At 43.1% G+C, this 21742-nt stretch overlaps 1 protein-coding gene across 1 annotated transcript in view; it reads right to left on the reverse strand.

The window, feature by feature from the left end:
- The window catches only part of CFAP58 (cilia and flagella associated protein 58), a 102316-nt gene that overhangs the window by 25635 nt on the left and 54939 nt on the right, over positions 1-21742 (reverse strand). The window lies entirely within an intron of this gene.

Here is a 21742-nt window from a genome sequence, read left to right on the forward strand (position 1 = left end):
TTCCTTCCCCCCTGCCCTAATTCGGGGTACCCTAACTCAGGAAAAGAAGCACACGTCCGTGTTTCAGGCCACTGCCACCGTCAGCTGTGTCACCGTCCAGGCAGGATCTCTAATTACTCCAAAGCCATGTGGCACCTTCTCATGGTCTACTGGCAAAAAGTTCTTTTTACCTATTTTTCCAGGCAAAGTCTCTCCTGCTTCCCAGGCCACTTGGCCAAAGGGAGCACCCCAAGGCCACGTGGTTCTCTTCTACCAGAGCTGCAGGGATCCGTATTTTGGCCAAAACTGCGTGGTTCTTCTCTCCACCAGAGCTGCAGAGAGGGTAGGGTTGCCACTCTGGCAAAGCCGAGTGGCGGTTCTCTGCTAAAGCCGCGTGGTGATTCCTCACATGGCTGCGGGAGTCCCCATTCTGGCCGAAAGTGTGCGGCTCTCTCCTTCACCTGGGCAAGAGGGGGCCCTCACTCTGCCCCAAACCGCATTGCTCTCTCCTCAATGGCTGCCACGTCTGCGTTTAAATCCCCACGCCAGTCCTCTTTTGCAGCCCCATTTCCGACTCCTCCCACAATCGGTTACACCTGCCAGGACTCCCGTACCCTCCCAGCTTTACTGGGCTGCCATAGTGAGTCTCGGCAGGTGTGGCCCCATGGTGTGGAGCGGATCAATTGATCAATTCCAAGCTCTCACGCAGGCACTGTAACTCAGGGGACCAGCCCCCAGTTACATCACTCCCCAGGGTAGAAGCCACTCCCTTCTCCCTGGCTCAAAGCATGGCCACAGCTATTTAACATATCTATGAAACCAGTCAAAGGTTATAGATATGTTAAATGACCATTCCAGAGGTTAGCTGCAAAACTGTTGCTATGCAAAACAGCTCTCAATGGCCCTGCTCCATTTGTCCCTTCCCCAAACTGACACCTGGGGGAGCGGGGAACGGGCAGTGAGGACATCTTAATATTTCCTGGACACCTTGAGTTCTGGACCCCACTCAAAATCCTTTTGGGGGGCCCCCTCCTGCCTGCGCCCTGTTACAATTTTAGGGTAGCTCTGTTGACACGAAGACCTATCTTGCCCTGTCATGGACAAAGTGAACTACCAAAAAGTAATTGCAGTCTAACTTTAGAACGTCCTTGGTGTCACGTACTATGAAGGGAGTATATCATCGACATCAGTACTTAAAATTCCCCTTCTCTCGTGACATGCAGCTACTCTCACCCCCGACTTCGCAATTTCTAAAACACTCTTTTCTTGTGTCACCTTTCTACCCATCCCTCACTGTAACCAGGATTAGGTATCTTAAAAGCCCAGAGAACCACTCTGGCAAGGACGGGCCCCTCCCCCACTCCAAGGGGAGGTGTGGGCTGGGGGCTGACAGGACAAGGACTAAGCCAGAACTTCTCAAGGAGGCAGAAGAGGAGGAAAGGCTGTGAAACAAATAAGTATATATTTTGAGTCCTGCCCAAACCAGCCAAAGCCAGGAGTTATAAGTCCATGCATAGCTAAGAGGTCAACACGGGTAATTCAACAGAGTAAAAGATCTGATTTCATAACAGAAAAGCAAGGGATGACACAAAAGTGTACCTTTAGTCATTTTTTATTTAGGAGAAATTCAAGTTGTATCAGATCTTGCAGAATGAGAGGATCTCACAAGCCTGTGTGTAATCATTGATTTCAAAGAGGAATTAAGACCCTTGAAGAGGTGCCACTTGATTTTCAGAAAAGACACTACTAAGGCACCCTTAAATAACAAGGAAATTATGGTAACCAAATTTGGGGAATAGGATCTGAAAGACCACAACGGGCAGGTGCCTGAAACCACAGTCAGTTTCAAATGAATGTCATTAATTCAAGATATTACAAAAAATTACAAAGGGCTTTTAACTGCTCTAAACTCCTCATTTCCTGACTCTGAATGCAGGCTCCTAGCTATGTCTCTCCCCGTTCACTCTCTGCCCTTCCCACTCCACCCAGCCCATTAGCCTCCCCCTGGCTTTATCTTTCTGCTCCCCCACCTCTACCCTAGAGTGGAGACTTCTGAGTGCCCTCTACATTCTCAACTTCCTCATCCTGCCCTTCTGTCCTGCCTGCCATGCACCATCCCAGGACTATCTTTCTCCTTCTGTCTAATTCCTCCGCTCCGAGGGCACCACAGAACTTACAGAGTGGGCCATTACAAATCAAGCTAGAACACTGATCCCTTCCCCCTCCTCAACAATTCTCATTTTTGTTGCTGTGAACACCCAGACATCACCTCCTCAGCAGCCTCCTCAGATCCTCGCTTCAGGACCCCTGTGCCAGCGTGGTCACACATTCTCAGCAGTTGATCTGGTCTGAACAGGCAGAAGGTGGCTCAAGAGACCCTGACCTTCTTCAAAGCCATCAGCACTATATAAATCCTCTCTTCCTTCCCATCCGTTATCAAATGAGAGCTGGTTGCCTTCATCCTCTCCCTGTATGCGTGTGAATAAACATGTGGACATATACCCATGCCCACAAAACCACACATACTAAACCCTAAACACACAAACATACATGTCCACCTTAAATCTCCTCCCCTTCTTCTGGGCTTACTCTCTGCACTCATACCTGACACCAACGGAATCTCATGCTCTGTCTAAAATAATTACCAAGAATTAGAAGAGTAAGTATCACTCCATTATACATGCTTTATTCTGTGTGTTCCTAAACTCTTTGAATCTTTTATAACAAGAATGTATTTGTATTTTATATGTGTGTTTTTAAATCTATTTCCTCAATCTTTCATAGCCATGTGTCTTATACAAATAATATAAGTCTACTGCCTCCAGCCTCTCACCACCCCCTCCCTTCTGAGCCCCTGGCAGCCAGGCTTCTACGCCCAACGACCTCCCAGAACTGGACTCTCCAAGGACACCAGTGGGCAACTTCCTTGTGGCCACATCCTTCCCTCAGTTCACTCCTCTCGGCAGATGCCAACATTGATGACCTCTTGGAATTCTCTCCTCCCTTGGCCTCTGTGAGACTGCCCTCTGAGTTCCAGGGTAAAAATGAACCCCTTTCACCGAAGGACCCCGAAAACAGCCACATGAGCTTTCCTTTTTCTTCTCCTAAAATCAAGACAAGTGAGAAGAGCTGCAGGACGCAGAGCGTCTGTTTGCACACCAGTGTCATCCTTGACACACCCTTGCACCACCACCTTCCTTCGCCACTGTCTCCGCTTTGGGAAAAAGCCAAAGATGATAAAGCCACACTAAAGTTTCCATAACCCTCAGTGTTGCCAAGAAGACTCCTGGTCAACCATCCTCTATGTATACTCAGCCCCCATCAAGGGCCACAGAGCTGGGTCCTGCCTTCTTAAGCTAGTTTACTCAGCTTCTCTCCTCTAAACCTCTGTCTTTTACTTCCCTCTTGTGAGGAAGGGGCAAAACTAATGTCCTAAATACAAAGGATTTTGAAAAATAAAGAGAAGTCCAACGCCTAGACTAGGCAAGGATGAACATTTTATGTGGGGAATTTCATTTTAAAAAACAGAAAAGGAAATCTGTGTTTAGAGAACCACAATCAGATAAACCTTTTGAGAGTATGTTAAAATCAATGAGTGTGGGCATTAAGTGAGATAGTATAGGTTTGAGTGCTTTGCAAAATATAACTTGTCAGACAAACATTAGATACTTCTGCTGTCAACTATCTCACAGAGTTGTTGAAGACCAAATCAGACAATATACGTAAAATTGCTTTGTCACCTGGAAAGAACATTTATAAATTGTAATTATTATGTGATATCTTGCCTCGAGGGAGATTAAGAGTCAGACCATGGAAATTCTGAAGAAAATTAAGAGACCTGCTAATTTCTTTTAAATCCACATTCCCGGAACCCTTTATAAACTAAGAATTCTAATCAATTCTATCTTCTCACCTCTTTTCAGATGAACTGATTGCAATAAGCTTCAAAATCAATTACCAACAGAGGTAAGTTGCTGGTAGCTATCAACCAGACCACCAGACTTTGGATTCGAGGTCTGAAAGTCATCTTTTGTGCCCGTCCCACAGTAGGTAGGCCAGGCCATTTTCTCCTGTGGCTATTTCAATTTCCCTCAGCCTCATAACATCATAATTCTTCTGCAGTAGCTTCCTGGCCTTTCACTCTGTCTTCAGCCTCTCTAAATTCCCATCCAACCTTCCTCCAGCTGATGAAAACACCAACATCATTTTCATTGTTCCAACTAACTTTTGAAGTAACTCATTTTATAAACAAAGTGATAAGTCAAGAAGTGTTAAAAGATGAATAATCACTGGAAAGAAAGAAAATCATCACTTCTTTGAGAAGGTAGATGATACACCTAGAATCCCCAGAAAATCAACTGAGAAGCTATTTAATGTGATAGGTTGGACACAATAAATATGTAAAAATTAACAACTTTCCAATAATCCAGCAGTAACCAACTGAGACACACAACAGAAAAAAAATGCCTTTGCCCCGCACTGCCAACCCCCATCAGAGGCACAACTGGGAAGAGAGAAAGTGGATCAAAAAGATTGCTGGCATCTCTAGTTTTTCTGTGATAGTAACTGCTTGCATGCAGCCTTTGTGCAGCATGGGTTTTCTTTCCTGTTTTGTTTTCTTTTTGCCTTCTGTTCAAGATTTAAAGAGTCTCATGGTCAAGTTTCAGCCTGGACAGCTGTGGAGGTGGAGGGAGAGGGAACCACGGGCTGAAGAGGAGCAGGAGAAGGCAGGTGGTGTGGTCAATGGGCCCAGAGGCAGTGGGTCAGCTGCATCAACCTGGGAGTTATCACTGACCTGGATGAAACACTGAAAGCCACCTTTGACTCTTGCCCCTTGACCTTCACAGATCTTCAACTGCTAAATCCTAGAAGTTGTACTTTTTAAAGATCTCATAGATTTATTCCTTTGTCCTCATCCCCTGTACCTGTCCCTTACCAATATCCTCAATGCCTTGAATGACTTTTTTAAAGGAAGCAGAAAACCATTATTTCTTTGAGAAGGTATAATTATAGACCTTGATACTCTTTCAAACCGATTAATATTCTGCAGAATGCAGACCTATAGGCCAACCAATCTGGGCTGGCATACGCAGTTCACCCACCACCATAGACTGCATGGGTTTGAGCTCCAAATCTGCCACTAGTTAGCTCTGTGAACTTGACCATGTTGCTCAACTACTCTGAGCTTTGGTTTCTTCATTTGTAAAATTGGCTCAGTGCATAAATAATAAAAATTACTGTGAGGACTAAGAATGATACATAAAATACGGCACTGTCACAAAACTGGGAACATGATAACACAATAGGTATAGGAAGGCCATGACTGCTGCCATAGGAGTTGTCATCTTTATCACAATTAGAGTCCAGAGTCACCTACTGGAGCAAGTTCAATGCCTATCCTTGGTCTATAAGACTATATAACTGGTGTCCACCTAATATATGCGAAGGTTCTCCTCAACATAAAACAGCCACTCGACCCTACCTCCACGTCCCAAATGTACATACGCCACTTCAGAGCTTTGAGTCTTCATCCACCCTCAGCCCTGAAATACACTTTTCACTTGTTTCCAAATGCACAACCTTCGAGGAAACTCCACTACCCCGTCCACGTGCCTCCACAGTGCCTTTCCTATACCAACACCACCACTTTCAGATGCAGTTAGCTCTGGCCACCCTGCCTGCCTAGCTCTGTCGAGGCAGTTAAAATGAATGATCTCTCTTGGTCCTCACAGGAACCCGATGAAGCAGGTACTGTTACTCTTGCCGCTTTACAGCTGAAGTCACTGGGGCTCTGAGAGGGGAGTTGCTTGCCCAAGGTCACAAAGTTGCCCAAGCGTTCAAAACTAGGTCTGAGCTCTCTACTGCTATCCCATCCTTCTTCAACACATGTTTTTAGGCAATGGCTGGAGGAGCCATGTTAACACATCAAAGTCCAGCCCAGTCACATCTTCTTTGTCCTCGAGAGGCCAATTCTTATTCACCTCCCCTGCTCTTACCCTTTTGGCTCTTCCAGCTGTTTTAAACAACAAACAGCATGTTATTAACTATCCTAGACAGCATCTCTACTGCATAATTGGGCACTCACTGTTGTCAGTATCCAGTATAACGTGATTATGCATAATTGGGTCTTGTTTATTAAGTAGAACCATAAAGTAATGGTCTGCATTTCCATGCACTGCTCATAGAGACCAGTCTTATTTCTTCCCAGATACACGTCAGGAATCTTTCTCAAAGAGACTACAAATTCCTCACACATAAGGACCACGTCTGATATTCCTTTGTGTCTCACCAACTTCTGCAGACATGAGAAATACCCTAAAATACCTTTTAGTTCAGAACTGGCCTTTAAGCAGGCTTTCTTAACTGGAGGGAAGGCAGGTCCCTGGAGATACGCAGGACAAAAGGATTTAAGAGGGAACAATCTTCTATTATTTCAGAACAGACAGCACACTGGGTCCCTTACATACATTGGGAAAACATGTTTCCAATTGTCAGAAGCCAAAAGCAAACAGGGTTTGATGGTGTCAATATAATGCTTAATAGGCTACGTATTTGGCATCTGTTCCCGAGGAGACTGCATGTCAGGAACTCAGAAAAGGTCTCCCAGGCATATGGGCAGCTCTCAGTCTGCCTCCTACACATTAAATACACTCGCAGTAGGGAATATGCATCTTTAAATGCATGAAACATGAGCCAGACTTGACACCCATCTATCAGCACTGCTTTAAGGATAATAAAATCAGTGCTGCCATTATAAGGAGAGAGAACTTGATGACCCACTGGAGATTTCCTCCAATTTAAACGATTCTATAAATTCCCCTAAAATCATAAAAAAGCAGATTAGAGATTCATGTAGGTGTTTGGACTATAAATACAAATTAATTTCTGCTCCAGCTGCAATGTTTCTCATCCTTGTAAGAAGCACCCCCATCTCTGAGATATTTCTGGGTGAAACGCCAAGAGAGCAGCGAACGACAGGACTCTCTCAGGTTCTTGTTGGCAACCACGTTCTTCTAATTTCACAAATAAATCTGCATCTCAAAATGAACTGAATTGAATCCTGCTACTGTCCAAAAACATTTATCACTGAAAACCTATTTTGTTTGGGGAGTGAGATATAATTGTGTACAGATTCAGTAAGACCCTAAATGTTCCACTGAGAAATTCTTTACTGAAAAGGTTTTGCTTGGACTCTAAGTAATCTATTTATTTCCATTCTCAGTTACTAGTCATATAATCCAATTTGTTTTTACTTTAAAAAATGTGTTTAAATAACTCTCTTATTTTTAAAAAACTGGGATAGTTGGTAATATCAGAAACTTATAGTATTTTCATCTACGGCCATACCACCCTGAATGTGCCCAATCTCATCAGAAACTCACAGTATTCTTAGTCTCACTTGGTTTTGTGAAACTTAACTCAAACTGACCCTTATAAAAGAAAGAAAATTAATTATTTTTAACATTCCTTCACCTACTAGAGCTCAATGGAAATCAAAAGAAAAATAGTAAATAGCATTTTTAAAGATTAATTATCAACTAATGCATTTTGTTTCACATATTTGCTCTGGTTCAATATGAAGTCAGAGACCAAAAGAGAAATAAACAAATGGACTGGGGATCATGTCCCCAAATGCACGAGGATAAATGCACAGCCCTAAGAAAGTGTGCTCAATTATGACATCACAGCTGTTTTCCCTATGAAAAGAACTATGTCCTGCAGCAAACTATAATTTCCCAAATAAAGGGAATAAAAGATTAAAGAAAAACATGTCAGCAATAAAATCCAAGGATAACAACCAGATGCCAGGCATATTAAAATACCATATCTTACAAAGGATTAAAAAAAGAAATCTTATACCACTTGAATGTTTAAAAGCAAACAAAGTATTTCCACTCAAACTCAGCAAAGAAAGGAGATTGTGGTTGATTGTTTCAATAATGCTACACGTATCCATGATCTTGGGCTGTCCTGTCCTACATTAATTCTGGCTTTGGCCATGTGATCTGCTTTGGCCAATGGAAGTTAGCAAGCACAACACAAATAGAGGCTCAAAAAAGTGCTTGCACGGCCCTGGCCAGTGTAGCTCAGTTGGTTAGGGATCATCCTGCAAAGCAAAGGTCGGTCAGTTTGATTCCTAGTCAGGGCACATGCCTGGGTTGTTGGTTCAGTCCCATGTGGGGCACATACGATGAGGCAACCAATGATGTCTTTCTCCCTCTCTTTCTCCCTTCCTTCCTCTCTCTCTAATAAATAAATAAATATGTATATTTTTAAAAGTGCTTGTACATTGAGGCTTGTCTTTTCCTCCTGATTTTGGAACTCCTTAGACCAACATGAGAATAAACCTGGGCTAGCCTAGTGGAGGCATGTAGTTCAGCTACTCCCCTTGCCCCAGCCAACTGCCAGCACCAGCCACTGTACCTGTGAATGATGCTATTTAGATCAACCAGCTCCTAGCAACCTGCCAACTGCCTGCACAAACATGAGTGAGTCAGGGCAAGCCCAACAGAACTGGCCATCTGAACCCAGCCTAAATTGCCAACCACTAGAACCATGATCTAATGACTATAGTTTTAAGCAACCAAGTTTTGGACTGGTTTGTTATACTGCAAAGGCTAACTTACACTGAGCTCATCACAGACCCTACTTCATGAGGACACCCATTAATGAACCAGTCACCACAGAGGAGGAATGTCAAACTCTTTTCCACCAGGGGCCACATCAGCCTTGCGGTTGGCTTCAAAGGGCCAAAATAATTTTAGGACTGTATACATGTCACTATGCCTTAACTGTTAAAGGAGTTGAAATTACATTCAGCCCTTCAAAGGCAACCACAAGGCTGATGTGGCCCCTGGTGAACATGAGTTTGACATCCTGCCCTAGAGGGAAAGAGAGAGGCGGCCCCAAGGATGGGTGGGTTTAGCAATTATTCCTGAAAGTGACTTCACGTATGAAATGCTGAGCGGTTATACTGCATCCAAAGAGTAATAGCACAACGACAGCAGCTAACACTTATAAATGCAAACACTGGGCTATATGCTTGATAAAGATGATCTCATTTAAGGCACACAAAGCCTCATATGAAAGGCATTACAATTATCTGCATTTTACAAATCAAGAACTGAGGCTTCAGAAAATTAAGTAACTTGCTCAGGGTCACACAGTGTTATAAGTAAAGTTGAACTCAAATCTGATTTGCTGAAGAGTCAGAATTCTTAATCACTATGCTTTTTTTTTAACCTGATACCATCTCCCACCCCACCATGAATGGCTTCTCCAGACCATTGGGCTGGGGAAGTCTGTACCAAAAAAACCTGGTCTCTCTTTCTTGAACCCTAGATAGCCAGGCAGAGCAGACTCAATGGCATTTATCCCCCTAGTTGAAGATATAGAGGCAATGGGAAGGACAGTGAACTTGGTCGGTCTTGCCTGGCCTGCTGACCTCTGACACAGAGACCAGAGCAAGAGGGCTTCAGTGTATGGGCAGGGGGCCATTGAACACATAATGGGCTGGCCCACCAGCAATGTGTGGCCCGAGACTCCAGTGATCATGTGCTAATCAGATTAGCAATGCCTCCCTTTCAGTCTGGGATGGGAGCATAAAGGAGTCTTAGATGGGGCTGGAAAAAATAGGTAGAAAGTTGGACAAAAGCTCCTTTCTTCTCATGGGCATAGAAAGTGTTCACATGACGAAAGGGAAGAGGTTCAATATCCACTTAATATTGAAACCTCTGGAATCAGACATGCTGTTTCCTGGATTTCTGACAGTTTAGAATGCCTCAACCCTAACTCTCCATGAGATTAAAACAAGGGTAAGGAGAAGGAAGTCAATCAAGATAGCCCCTTTGGAAACCTATTTGACTCAAGATACATAACAGGAACGAAACCTATCTAACCAAGCCCCAGACTGAGCCCCCCAGTTAGCTATGTGTCTCCCTGGGTTGGCTGAAATGCAAGTATGTAAGGTATGGTTGAAAGTATAAAATGGTTTTGAACTTCTATCTGCCTAATCAGGCCTGCAGGGCCAATCTCTTTTTAAGAAATTCTTAATGCTTCCTGTTGCTACAGGAAGTTATTCTTGGCACATTTAGAGAGAACTAGTGAGAGGGAATAGGAGAAGGCATGAGATAATTGAGCCCATTGAGTATACCTAGGCAAGTGTGAAGGGACACAGTTTGGGAAACTCATTCACCTTAAATGAAGTCGGACATGATTTTAAACCCAAAATATCTGCATATTAAAAGCTGCTTCTGGGAAAGAAACCAGAATGTCCTAGACAACCCTGCACAATCACCCTTTTTCTTAGGGCGGCCAGCAATGGCACAGGCATTTTCTGAGGGCCCATCAATCTCTCCAGTCCTCTGTTTGCTGCTCTGTTAAATGGGGTTGTTGCAAAGATTAAGAGAGAAAGTAGTAAAGAGTTCCTTGATTTTGGATTTCTTGGACCTCAATAATTCTCCCCCAAATCATGGAGGCACCAGCATAGTCATGCTAATTTCTTCCTTTGCTAAGTTTTAACACAAAAAAGGAAAAAGACTAACAGATAATATTAAGGTAGGGCCAAGGCAGTACTCTGTGCAGGAACTATTCTAAATGTTTCCCATATGTTGTGAGAATTTTCCTGACAACCCTACGAGATGGGAAGGATTACTCCCACCTGACAAATGAGAAAACTGAGTTACCATGGACAGGTTAAGCAACCTACCCAGGGTTTGGGAGCTAATGGCAGAGCCAAGATTCAAACTCCAGTAATCTTGCTGCAAGGTATGTACCCTCAGCAAATAGGAGATTGTCTGGAGTTCTTTCCAAATGTTTCACAAAAAAAAAAAAAAGGAATGCACAAAAAAAAAATTAGAGAATACCATTTCCAAAAATAAATAATATTTTACATCTCCAAAAGAAAGAACAAACAGAAACACAAGTAGTCCCCAAAACTGAAAAGTAAAGTTGGTTTTATGCAACACTGTTGTTGTGTTCATTTTACTACAAACCAACGGATATTTATGTTCGGGAACACAGATTTGCCCAGTCTCCAGATCAGCCTTTGAGAACCACTGAGCGATACTGGTTGCTGAGGAGCTAAAAGATTGCTGGTTGCTGTGAACCTAAAGATGACGAGCAAGTTGCCCCAGAGCCCACACTATGGCAGCGCTCACATTGAGGCTGTTTTAGCTGAACCAGGTAGACAGAGGTATGCACAGTGCCTCACGGGCCAGCCACATGGATGTATGCACAGCTTGGTTTATGGCCAGCATTAGGTTTCTGTTTTTTGAACAACCCATCCCCAATTGCTCCTTCTGTCCTCTGTGACACACGAAGAGCAGGCGCTGGAGAGCAGGCGTCCCCCAGGAAGTCCCAGGAAGACATGTCAGCAGAGAAGCAGCCTGCGAGGAGCAATGCGCTGGGGAAAGAGCCTCTTCAACCACTCCCCACACTGCAGACAGTCTTTGGTAAGAACAGCAAGACTCTGCAGAAAGTATTTCCCCCCCTCACCTTATTCTTATTCCCCTGGATTTTAGAACAGAAAAATAAGCCCTACAGATGGGCTTCTAGTCAGCAGCTTCAGCTTACACTGTGCCTTTCAGTCCATAGGTCTCTCTATTGAGCGCACACCTTCAACAATGTCAGCTGAACTTTGGGGAGAATGATCATTTAGTTATCTGCTAACAGAGTGGCCAAGAATTACTTTAGTGTAGGCTACCCCACAAGCAACTGGGACATATAAGAATTCTGTCTTCCGTATGTTAAAGCAGTTCTTTAATAATTGAACAATTCCTTTGGGGTTTTTTTGGTGGGGGGAAGACTAGTCAAGAAAATGAAACGTTTCATTGTTTTACTGGGAGGCACCGAAGAACAGCGGCGAGTGGCTCTGTTCCGGATCCCAGTGACTAGGGTTTACGAGAGGGGTCGGTAAATCTGCCCTGCGGTGGGCCAGACGGTAACTACTGCGGACCTGGCGGGCCAGAGTCTCTGTCACAACTACTCAACTCTGCTATTGCAGCATGAAAGGAGCCACAGATAGTCCTCGAGTGGATGGGTGTGGCTGTGTACCCCCAAAACTTGACTTGTGGACACTAAAATTTGAATTCGGATCGCTTTTACATGTCAAGAGATTGTATTCCTTTTTTGATTTTTCCTAACCACTTACATAAATAAATACCATCCTTGGTGTGGGCCAAATACAAACAGGTGGTAGGGGAGATACGGCCAGTGCACCGTGGGCCAGAGTGCACCACACCTTGGTTTATAATTGCAGCTTTGGTGTCTCTTAAGCTATAAACTCTTAGTCAAGCTTAATTTTGAAGCCTCAGGTTCCTTGTCTGTAGAATAGACAGAATTATAGCATTGACCTCATCCGGGTTCCCTGGGGGTACAGAAAAAGCCAAATGCTTCATTCAGCACAGGGTGGCTGGGCAGGCACTCAGCATACAGCAAATGTGAACTGTTACTGCATTTTCCTCCTCGCGTCAAATCGCTCTGCAGCTTCTGCCAAATCCATCCAGGCTGCCATCCAACAGGATCAAGGATCTTCATATCTCTATCAACCAAGAAACATTCTAGAATTTTCATACTAGCATCAGCAGCCTCGGAGAGTTTGTAAGCCCTAAAACATGCCTCGAACCCTGGATGTTCTCATTTACCCGCTTTTCCTGGATCTCAGTTCCTGCAGGTCAAGAGCTGAGGACCCTAATGTGAGGTTATCATGCTCCCAACCAGAAATAATGATTTTTTTCCAGAAGTAATATTTCTGAGCACCGGCCAATGCTCATGACCGCTGGCATTCTGCCAAGTGTCTTACGCAGTTCTTCCCCTCCATCTTCACAACAACTGAAGGGTGTGCAGAGGAGATGATGAGTTCCAGTTTTCAGAAAAGGAAACCAAGATATAGGAAGTTTGGGTAACTAGGCAAGGTCACATGCCAGGTAAGCAGAAGTTCTGGGGTTCCTTCCTGACCATGGCTCTTACTTTGCAGCAAAAAAAAGGGTGAACACCTTTTAGGGACCCTGTGCTCCTCTGACTAAACCTGTATTCTGAACCCCTAGGGATCCTGTTAAAATTCAGGTTCTGGGTCATTAGGCCTCAGGAGGGTCCTGAGGTTCTGCATTTCTAGAAAGTTCTCAGGTGGTGCCAATGCCACTGGTTCTAGAACCACTTTGAGTTGCAAGGCTCTAGATGACGTAAAAAATGTGAATCTCCCCCATTCATGACCAAGATGGTCTATACAAAATGAATCAATGACCATGGGTTTCCCAGGGCAAAGAGTCTTCAGGGACCGACTGCAGACGTTGTAGGCATGACTCTACCAGGGGCCAGGTGTGTGCCCTTGGGGGCAAGTCTCTCAACCTATCTGTGCCTTATGTGTCCTACCTATAAATGAGAAAGGTAATAACTCTTATCTCATAGGGCTATGACAATGTTTCAATAAGATTACATATATATATATATATATATATATATATATATATATATATATATCAGTTAGAGTAGTGTCACACCTTGTAAATGATCAATAAGTGAAAGATAACCAGAAGATCAGGAGAACTGCAGATCCTTACCAAAAAAGTATCTAAAAATGTGCCACGTGAGGTTTGCCCCCTGCACAGCTAATAGCTTGTGCACACCCACTCAGATCCGCCTATCAGTCAAGCCATTTTACAGTTAAGCAAACCAGACTTGCAGCCAGTCAGTCATAAAATTAAATGAGAGATAAAGTTCACCCTGAAAGGGCAGGACCCAGAAGCTAATGAAGAAGCAGCCCTTTCCATCTCCTTCGTTACTTATTTATCGGAGGGCCATGCCCATTCCCCACACTGCCTCGGGTCTGTGGGTGGGCAAAGCAGAGTGCCAGGCCCATGAGAAGCACTTAATTAACAAAGGAGACTGTGGTTAGAACAAAAGCAGGGGCCATCTTTTAAGTAACCACAGTATGACCCGATTCCTGGAGGAATCCGGTTCCTGGAGAGCAACTAAAATGGCAGTGGGCGGGTGCAGTGGGCATGGCCGAACAGGAACTTGGTTGAGCAAGTCGTCACTGCCTTTTCTAAAGTTAGGTTGGCAATGTACCAGTCAGGTGAAAAGCTAAGTGAGAAAGAAGAAGGGGGCCTACAGGTTGGAGGTCTTCAGGACCCACCGAAACCTCATCTCCTATAGCGGGCACTTTTGTGCCCCGAGCGTCATCCTCCCAGTTCATCTCTGGGATGGCCATCAGTCCCTGGAACACTCCGGCCGCTTCCATCTCAAGGGCATGCAGAACCAGCTTTGCTGCTGAGGCCAAGGCTTCCTCAGAGGTGGGAGCAGAAACAAGTTAAAGCACCCTCTGATTTAAGGAGCAGCCGAATGGCCCCAGTGCAACTTGCAGCCAGGAGGCAGCGGGAGTCAATGAAGTGTCCCAGCCTCCCTACCTTTGACAGGACAATTCTGCAATAGTTTCAATGTGGTTCCTCCGAGGAGCTCCAGTGACATTGGGATTCGTGTGCTCACAGCTGTGACTCACTCTCTCTCTCTCTCCTTTTTTTTTTCTCTCTCTCTCCTGGCTTTCCTCCCCTACCTCACTCTCCTGCTCCCTGCCCCAACTTCCTGAGTTTACCTCCCAAACTACTGGCACCCAAGCCCTTGTCTCAGTCTCCGATTTGGGGCACCAAAACTGAGACCCCTGACCACTCCAAAGGATACTGCTCACAGTCCTTCTGTACAGAATCACAGCCCTTGTCACACCACTCTGAGGTTGCAGAACCAGGAGGTCCCCCAAGTCCAGGATCAGTCCAACCCATCCACTGTGGAACCCCCAGGTATCCTGGCATGTAGAAAGCACTCAGCAACTGTTAGTTCAGAAGATGCCAGTAATACATCTCCTGCCTGGGCATCAGAGGGTCAGGAGTCAACCACTGGTCTTTTCAACGATTCAGGAAAGACCTTTTCTGTTTTAGAAAAGCATGTGAATGAATTAAGACAGAGTCATTAGCAGCAAGGGAAAGACATCCAAAGAAGGTCCGTGTTCCATTAAGCTCACCCACCACTGCCCCACAAAATGTACCCCAGGCCTCTCTGCTCTTTGTTCTCTTCTCGCCTCCTCTTTGGAACCCAGCCTCATCCACCTCTGACTGTCCATCCCTACACACCACCTGCAGCCTTGTCCTTCTTCTCCTTCCCCATTTCCTCTTTCCCTTTTTATTCTTGTGCTCCATATTCTACCAATGACAAAGGACTAGGTCAGAGAAAAGTAATCCAAACAAGTAAAGCTGATTATGCTGCTGCTAGTCCTTTAAATCTCTGCCCCCCACCTCTGACCCTCAGGCCTTGAAGCTAGAGGTTGCAAACTAGCCTCCTGTGGGTCAAGGCGGGTTGGCAGATATGTTTCTGGGAAACCCATGCAATGTTCTTAAAGTTACATACACAAAATTCCACATTCACAGCTATTCTTGAAAAATTAAAAGATTTGGCAACATGAGCCCACACTTAGCTGGGGTCTGATTCACTGCTTCCCAGAGACAGGACTTGCAGCCCCCGTGTGCTGCAGACCCCACCACTCCCTCTTGCCTCTGACTCTGAGACCACTGTCGGTTGCCATTGATGATTGTGATGTGCCAAGTTCACTTTGCTCTTTCTTGTTAGCTGCCTAGCCCTGAGGAACAGTGAATGCGAGCTTGCTACCCCATATTTAAACACTTGGGAAAAAGTCCCAGCTGCTATGATTGTTCCTTATGTTTTTTAGTGCCTCAGGCAAGAGGTTAGAGCTTCCAACTCTAATGCACGCCTTATGCCGCTTTGGCACCCCATCTTAATGATGGTGATGGTGATGACGATGATGACGTAATGACACCTGGGTAACGGATAGCAGTTACTCTTGGCACGTATGTCTGCCCGATTCTTCTACAGGTGCTTTCTTTTTTCCAAGAAATCATTAATATTGAGGGATTCAGAAGAGATGAGGAATAAAATAGGGCAAAAACAGAAAGAAGAAGCCGGCAGGAGGCACATCTTAAATATGCTTGCATTGCCCTTGCTTACTTCAAAGGGAGAGGAGACTGGTGGGCCAAAGAAAAGAAATTCTTCTCCTCTGCACCTTAGATTCTAATTCTGGCAAGAATACAGACTTCTTCGTCTCACTTCTGAAGCTGTAAAATCAAGCTCAAGCACCATTTCACGTTAACCCTGAGCAAGGGGAGGACTTTGGGAGCATCAGTGAATCAGTCTGTCTCAGCAGGCAAAATGGACACAGTCTGAATCAAGTCTATAGATCTACAAACGAACCCACAGTTATTTCCAGACTCCTGCAGAGCTAGAAGTTGATGACAAAATAAAATGCAAAGGCAACCAGAGGAATAATTTCCATAACCTCTCAGAGCTCAAAGACCGAACGTAAATGACTGTAGGACAGATCACTTACAGGGGGACCAGCATTAACGCTCTTCCAACATTTAATCAGCCACTAAACAAATATTCACCTGTGTGCAAGGAACTAGGAATGAGGTGATCATTAAGGCAGACACCAGAACTGCCTTCGTGGATGGTCTATCAGGAAAGAGTAATTAAACACATAATTATAATTATTTCACTAATTACAAGTGGGATCAGTGATAGAAAAGAGAAGTCAAGTATGGGAACATTTACCAAGAGACCTAACCAAGGAAGAAGGCCCCAACCGCCCGCCCCAAGGAAAAAGCATTTAAGCTAAGACCTCAAGGGTGAGTCAAAGTTGCCTGGGCACAGAGTCTGTCCATCTTTACTGAGCACTTACTGTGTGCCTGGTACCGTACCAGGCATTGGAGTTAAAGAGAGAAATTGTCACAAAGACCTCACAATCTACTGGGGGTAAAAAGGCTTCCATCATATCTGCTGCTGGGAAATGATGGGATCTCTTCATCACCATAAAACAGATTAAATAATCATTAAAAAATGTCCTGATACTCAGAAGAATTCAACCAAGAATTTTCCTACATGCAAAATGTTCTATTGTGAGTGCAGAGAAATTCTCTAATAATTTAGTAAAACAGATGAAAATGAGGAACTGTCAAATTCTGTGGAGCACCAGGGGCTTCACCAAGATAAGTTTTGTTCTCTGGGGCTATACAAGCCACCCAACCAAACAAGAGAAAGGACTTTAATAAAGGGAATGAGGCAGGATACTAAACTTTGGCAGTCTGTACAAACAGATCGCTGGCTAATTCAATACTATTAATAACCATCATAGTAATGTTAATGATAACTAAACACTGACAAACCTTGATGTGTACTTAATGAACATATTTAACTCTGTGGGTAAGTACAATGATTTTCCCCATTTTATGGATGAGAAAACTAGCAATTAGAGCAAACAAGAAACTTCTGGTTTGGCAGTATGGCAGACTAAACAGCCTAAAAACTGAAGTCTACAGAGCATTAGACATGCTGAATAGAACAACACATCTGTTTAATTGCAAAATGGAGTTCACAAGTAATCTGATCCTCAAGTGTCAAAATCAAAGAGTGAACTGCTTATTAGATCAGTGAACAGACACCGCAGCTATCCCTTGGGGGCTGGTTGGGGCAAGATGATGGACTCACGGAACAAAAAACTTGGACTTCAATGTCCACAGGAGAAAAACAGATGAGGTGCTGGCCCGTGTGGAGTAGGCAGTTGGTACCAAGACTCCTCCACATAAAGTTGGGGGATTACAAGGGTTACAGCCTCAGTGAAAAAGAGATGATAGACTGAAATCCACCCACTGGACAGGAAGACCACAGGAAACCTAAATCTCTCTCCTGGGCTCCAGTGGAAAAAATTGGCTACCCAACGAATTTGTATTTATGGATCTTTCATCACTAGAGTTTGGGGTTCTAATATTCATTTACTGAGTGTTAGTGGAAGCCCCAAAGTGAGAATTTAATCTAAAAAATGTATCCTAAGCAAGAGATATCACCTCACAAAAATAGATGAAAAGACATACCATGAGCCTAGACCAGTTTGAGTCCCATAAATAGAGACTTTCTGAAAATAAGTTCACAACCCAAAATCACAACATAATAGGAAGAATGTCTATCCTAAATAAAAAATCACCAATTGCAATAAACAATTGGAAAAACCTCCAAGACCTTCAAGTAATAGAATAATCAGATGAAAACTATAATATTTAAATTAATTCATTGAAGACATAAAGGAAGAAATACAGCATAAGCTGAAGACACTATCAACAAAGACTTGTGGGAAAGAAGCATTAGAAAATAAAAATGAGAGTACTGAACATAAAATCTTGATGGATTGGCTGTTAACAGGTAAATACACCTAAAGAAAGATTTAGTGGATAAGATGTTCAAGCTGAGAAAAATACAACACAAGAGATAAAGAGAAAAAAATATCAAAGATTTGCAGAAGGAGAGAACAGACAAAAAAAGGAAAGACTATTCAAAGACATAGCAATCTTCAGATTCAGGAAATACAGTGTGAGTCCTAAGCACAGTATGTAAAACTAAGTTCACACTAAATGTGTTGTGCTGAAACTCCAGAACATCCAAGACAAAGAAAAGTCCTAGTACTCAATAGAAGAAAAGGCAGGATACTTTTCAAAGGGGCAATAATAATTAGGCTAACAGCAGACTTCTCAATAGCATCAGTGGAAGCTTATAAAAGAACTAACATCTTCAAAGTGTAACTAAAAAATAGGATTTCAACTTATCTCAGACAAGCTAAGGAGAGTGTTAGCTACTGAAAACTTTATCACTGAAAGAACAATGAAAGGATATACTTCAAAGAGGAGATGGACCTAGAAGTGAAAAAAATAGAAGTATGAACAAAATAGAAAACAAAAGAACTGGAAGACGTCTTGTCAAATCTGAATAAATATTTATTGACTGTATAAAATAATGATGATGATGACAAATACTGGGGGAGCTGCTTCCCAGAGACGGGACCTGCAGCCCTCATGTGCTGCAGTCCCCACCACTCCCTCTCGCCTCCGACTCTGAGATCCCCCCACCTTAGTTGCTATTTATGAGCATGATGTACAAAGTCCACTTTGCTCGTCTTTGTTACCAGGAGTCTTCATGGTGTTTGTAGGAAGGATAAAGATACTGATCAACCTTAGGTTTGTCCAGACTGGATGTTAACTATGCATGTTAAATGTTTAAGGAAATCCATGAGAGGGTGGGAGAATGAATGAATAAATAACAGTGAGTGATGGTAACAATTCAAAAAGAAATAAATAAATAAATCAGAGAAAAGGGGATAGGGAGTAGTGAGAAGAAAGATATGACAGCTGATGGGGGAAGAAAAAAATTTTTTAAACACATGCAATCTAACAGGAAGCAACAACAGACATCTACACTACAAAAAATGTCAGGATAAATAATTGAAAATGAGAAAATAGAAATAAACCTAAAATTATGACTAAATATAAATAGATTAAACATACCAGTCAAAAGACAAAGATACTACATTAAACTTTTTTTTTATTATAAGAGACTCACCTAAAATATAAGGACACCAAAAGTTTTTTTTTAATTATAGAAAAATTAGGTTTAAAAAAACCTGGGCTATATTATTTTCAGGCAATTTTATAAGTAAAAGCATTAAGAATTAAGAGGATTCTTACATTATATTAGAGAAACAATTCCCAAGAAAAAATAAAAATCATACATACCTTTTACTAAGCTTATAAACATAACCTAAAATGTACTTAAGAGAAAAAAAAAGACTACAGAGAGAAACAGACAAATCTCCAAACTACTTTTCAGTGATAGGGAGACAAAAAAATTAGGAAAGTAAGAAAGATACAGATTTAGACAATACGATTAGCAAGGCTGATCTGGTGAACACCATACAGACACCTGAATGTTGAACACGCAGAGAGTAACATCCTTCGCAAGCACACGGGCATCACTTATAACACCAGCCCACTCGGTCAGTCACAAAGCAAGTCCCCACAAACTCCACAAATCAATACAATACAGGTCACAATGCAAAAAAGTGAGATCTCGACAATAAAAAATAACTTTTAATAATAAAATAATAAAAAGTAACATATATATATGTGGAAATTTAAAATTGTGTTGTTTTAACTACCATAGGAGAAATAGTGGGTATTTTTTAAGACTGACTCAAACGAGAAACAACTCTGAAAAAGAAATACTTAGAACAAAATGAAAATACCACATTTCAGAACATATGGGAAGGAACTAAAGAAATTATTTAAAGGAGATTATTTGGCTATAAATGCTTGCATTAGAAAGGTAGATGGAACACTAGTAGCTGAGCATCGATCTTAGGAAATTAGAAAAAGAACAGAATAAACCCAAAGTACATACAAGAAAGAAAACAATAAAGTTAGAGTTGTCAAGGAAATATGAAACAAACTTACAGTAGAGGAGTTTGGCAAAACATAAAATGTGGGGTTTTTTTAAAGATTTTTTTTTATTTTTAGATAGAGCGGAAGGGAGGGAGAAAGAGAAGGAAAGGAACATCAATGTGTGGCTGCCTCCTGCAAGCCCTGCACCAGGGAATCCGGCCTGCAACCCAGGCATGTGCTCTGAATGGGAATCAAACCGGCAAACCTTTGGTTCGCAGGCCAGTGCTCAATCCACTGAACCACACTAGCCAGGGCCAAAACGTGGTTCTTTCTGAAACTAACAAGGTGATACTAACTGGAGAGGCAGGATACGATGACGTGGTAGAAAGTGTGGGCTCTGGAGTGGACTGCCTTGTTCGAGTGCCCACTCTGCCACTTACCGTGGCCTTGGGGGTGGGGCACATGGCTGGCAATGGTGGAACCACAGCTCCAACCCTGGGCTGCTGGACCTCAGGGCCCATGCATTAATCCGTTACTCTTACGACGGGAATTCAAAGTCATGTACTCTGGCAGGAGTACCTTCCTCCCATAATGAAACTGAGTATTATTATACCAATTTAACAGAGGGAGTAAAGGAAGTTTGGAGAATTTAGGTAATTCTGCCCAAGTGATGAAATATAAAGAAATGGAGTTGATTCAAGACCAGATCTGACTCTCCAGATGGTCCTCTTAACTGCCATGTTCATCTATCCCAGGAACATCCCTGTTGGCTGGCCACTCAGCATAGTGACACTCTGGAAAGGTACTTACTGCATATCCAACTTCAGGGAAGATGTCTTCTTTAAGGCAGAATGTAAAGAGAAGGAGCAAAACCCTCTTGCTCCTATACAGAATTTCTTCCTCTTACTTATGGTAGCCCAGTGGTTAAGACGCCATGCTTTGGAATTAGAAACAATAAGGGTAATTTGTCCCCTGACCAATGTGGCTGAGTTGCCTGGGCATCGTCCCACAAAGAAAAAGGTCACCAGTCCATTCTGTCAGGGCACATGCCTGGGTTACAGGTTCAGTCCCCAGTCAGGGCAGGTACGAAAGGCAACTGATCAATGTTTCTCTCTTGCACCCATGATTCTCTCCCTCTGTTGTCTGCTCCCTTACCCTCTTTTAAAATAAATAAAATAAATAGACATTTTAAAAAGAAAATAATAAGGATAATTGCTAATATTTCTTAGACGCTTACTACATCTAAGAATCCTAAACTCTTTCAATCTTTACAACATCCCTTCTCACACCTATTAGCACCCCACAATACAGACTAAGAACCTCGGGGACAGAGACGTTAACCTCACACAACTGTGAATTGGCTGAGGCGGGATTCCAGCCCAGGCCATCGAACACCAGAGCTTACATTCCTTCCCACATTAAACTCCTGGGACCCAGCTTCTTCATCCACTGACTGGGGATGGCAACTCCCGCCTGTCCTGAACTGTGAAGAGGAACTG

This window comes from Sturnira hondurensis, unplaced genomic scaffold (assembly GCF_014824575.4).
Source record: "Sturnira hondurensis isolate 20B ecotype Veracruz unplaced genomic scaffold, ASM1482457v3 Scaffold0014854, whole genome shotgun sequence".
In the NCBI taxonomy this organism is placed as follows: domain Eukaryota; kingdom Metazoa; phylum Chordata; class Mammalia; order Chiroptera; family Phyllostomidae; genus Sturnira; species Sturnira hondurensis.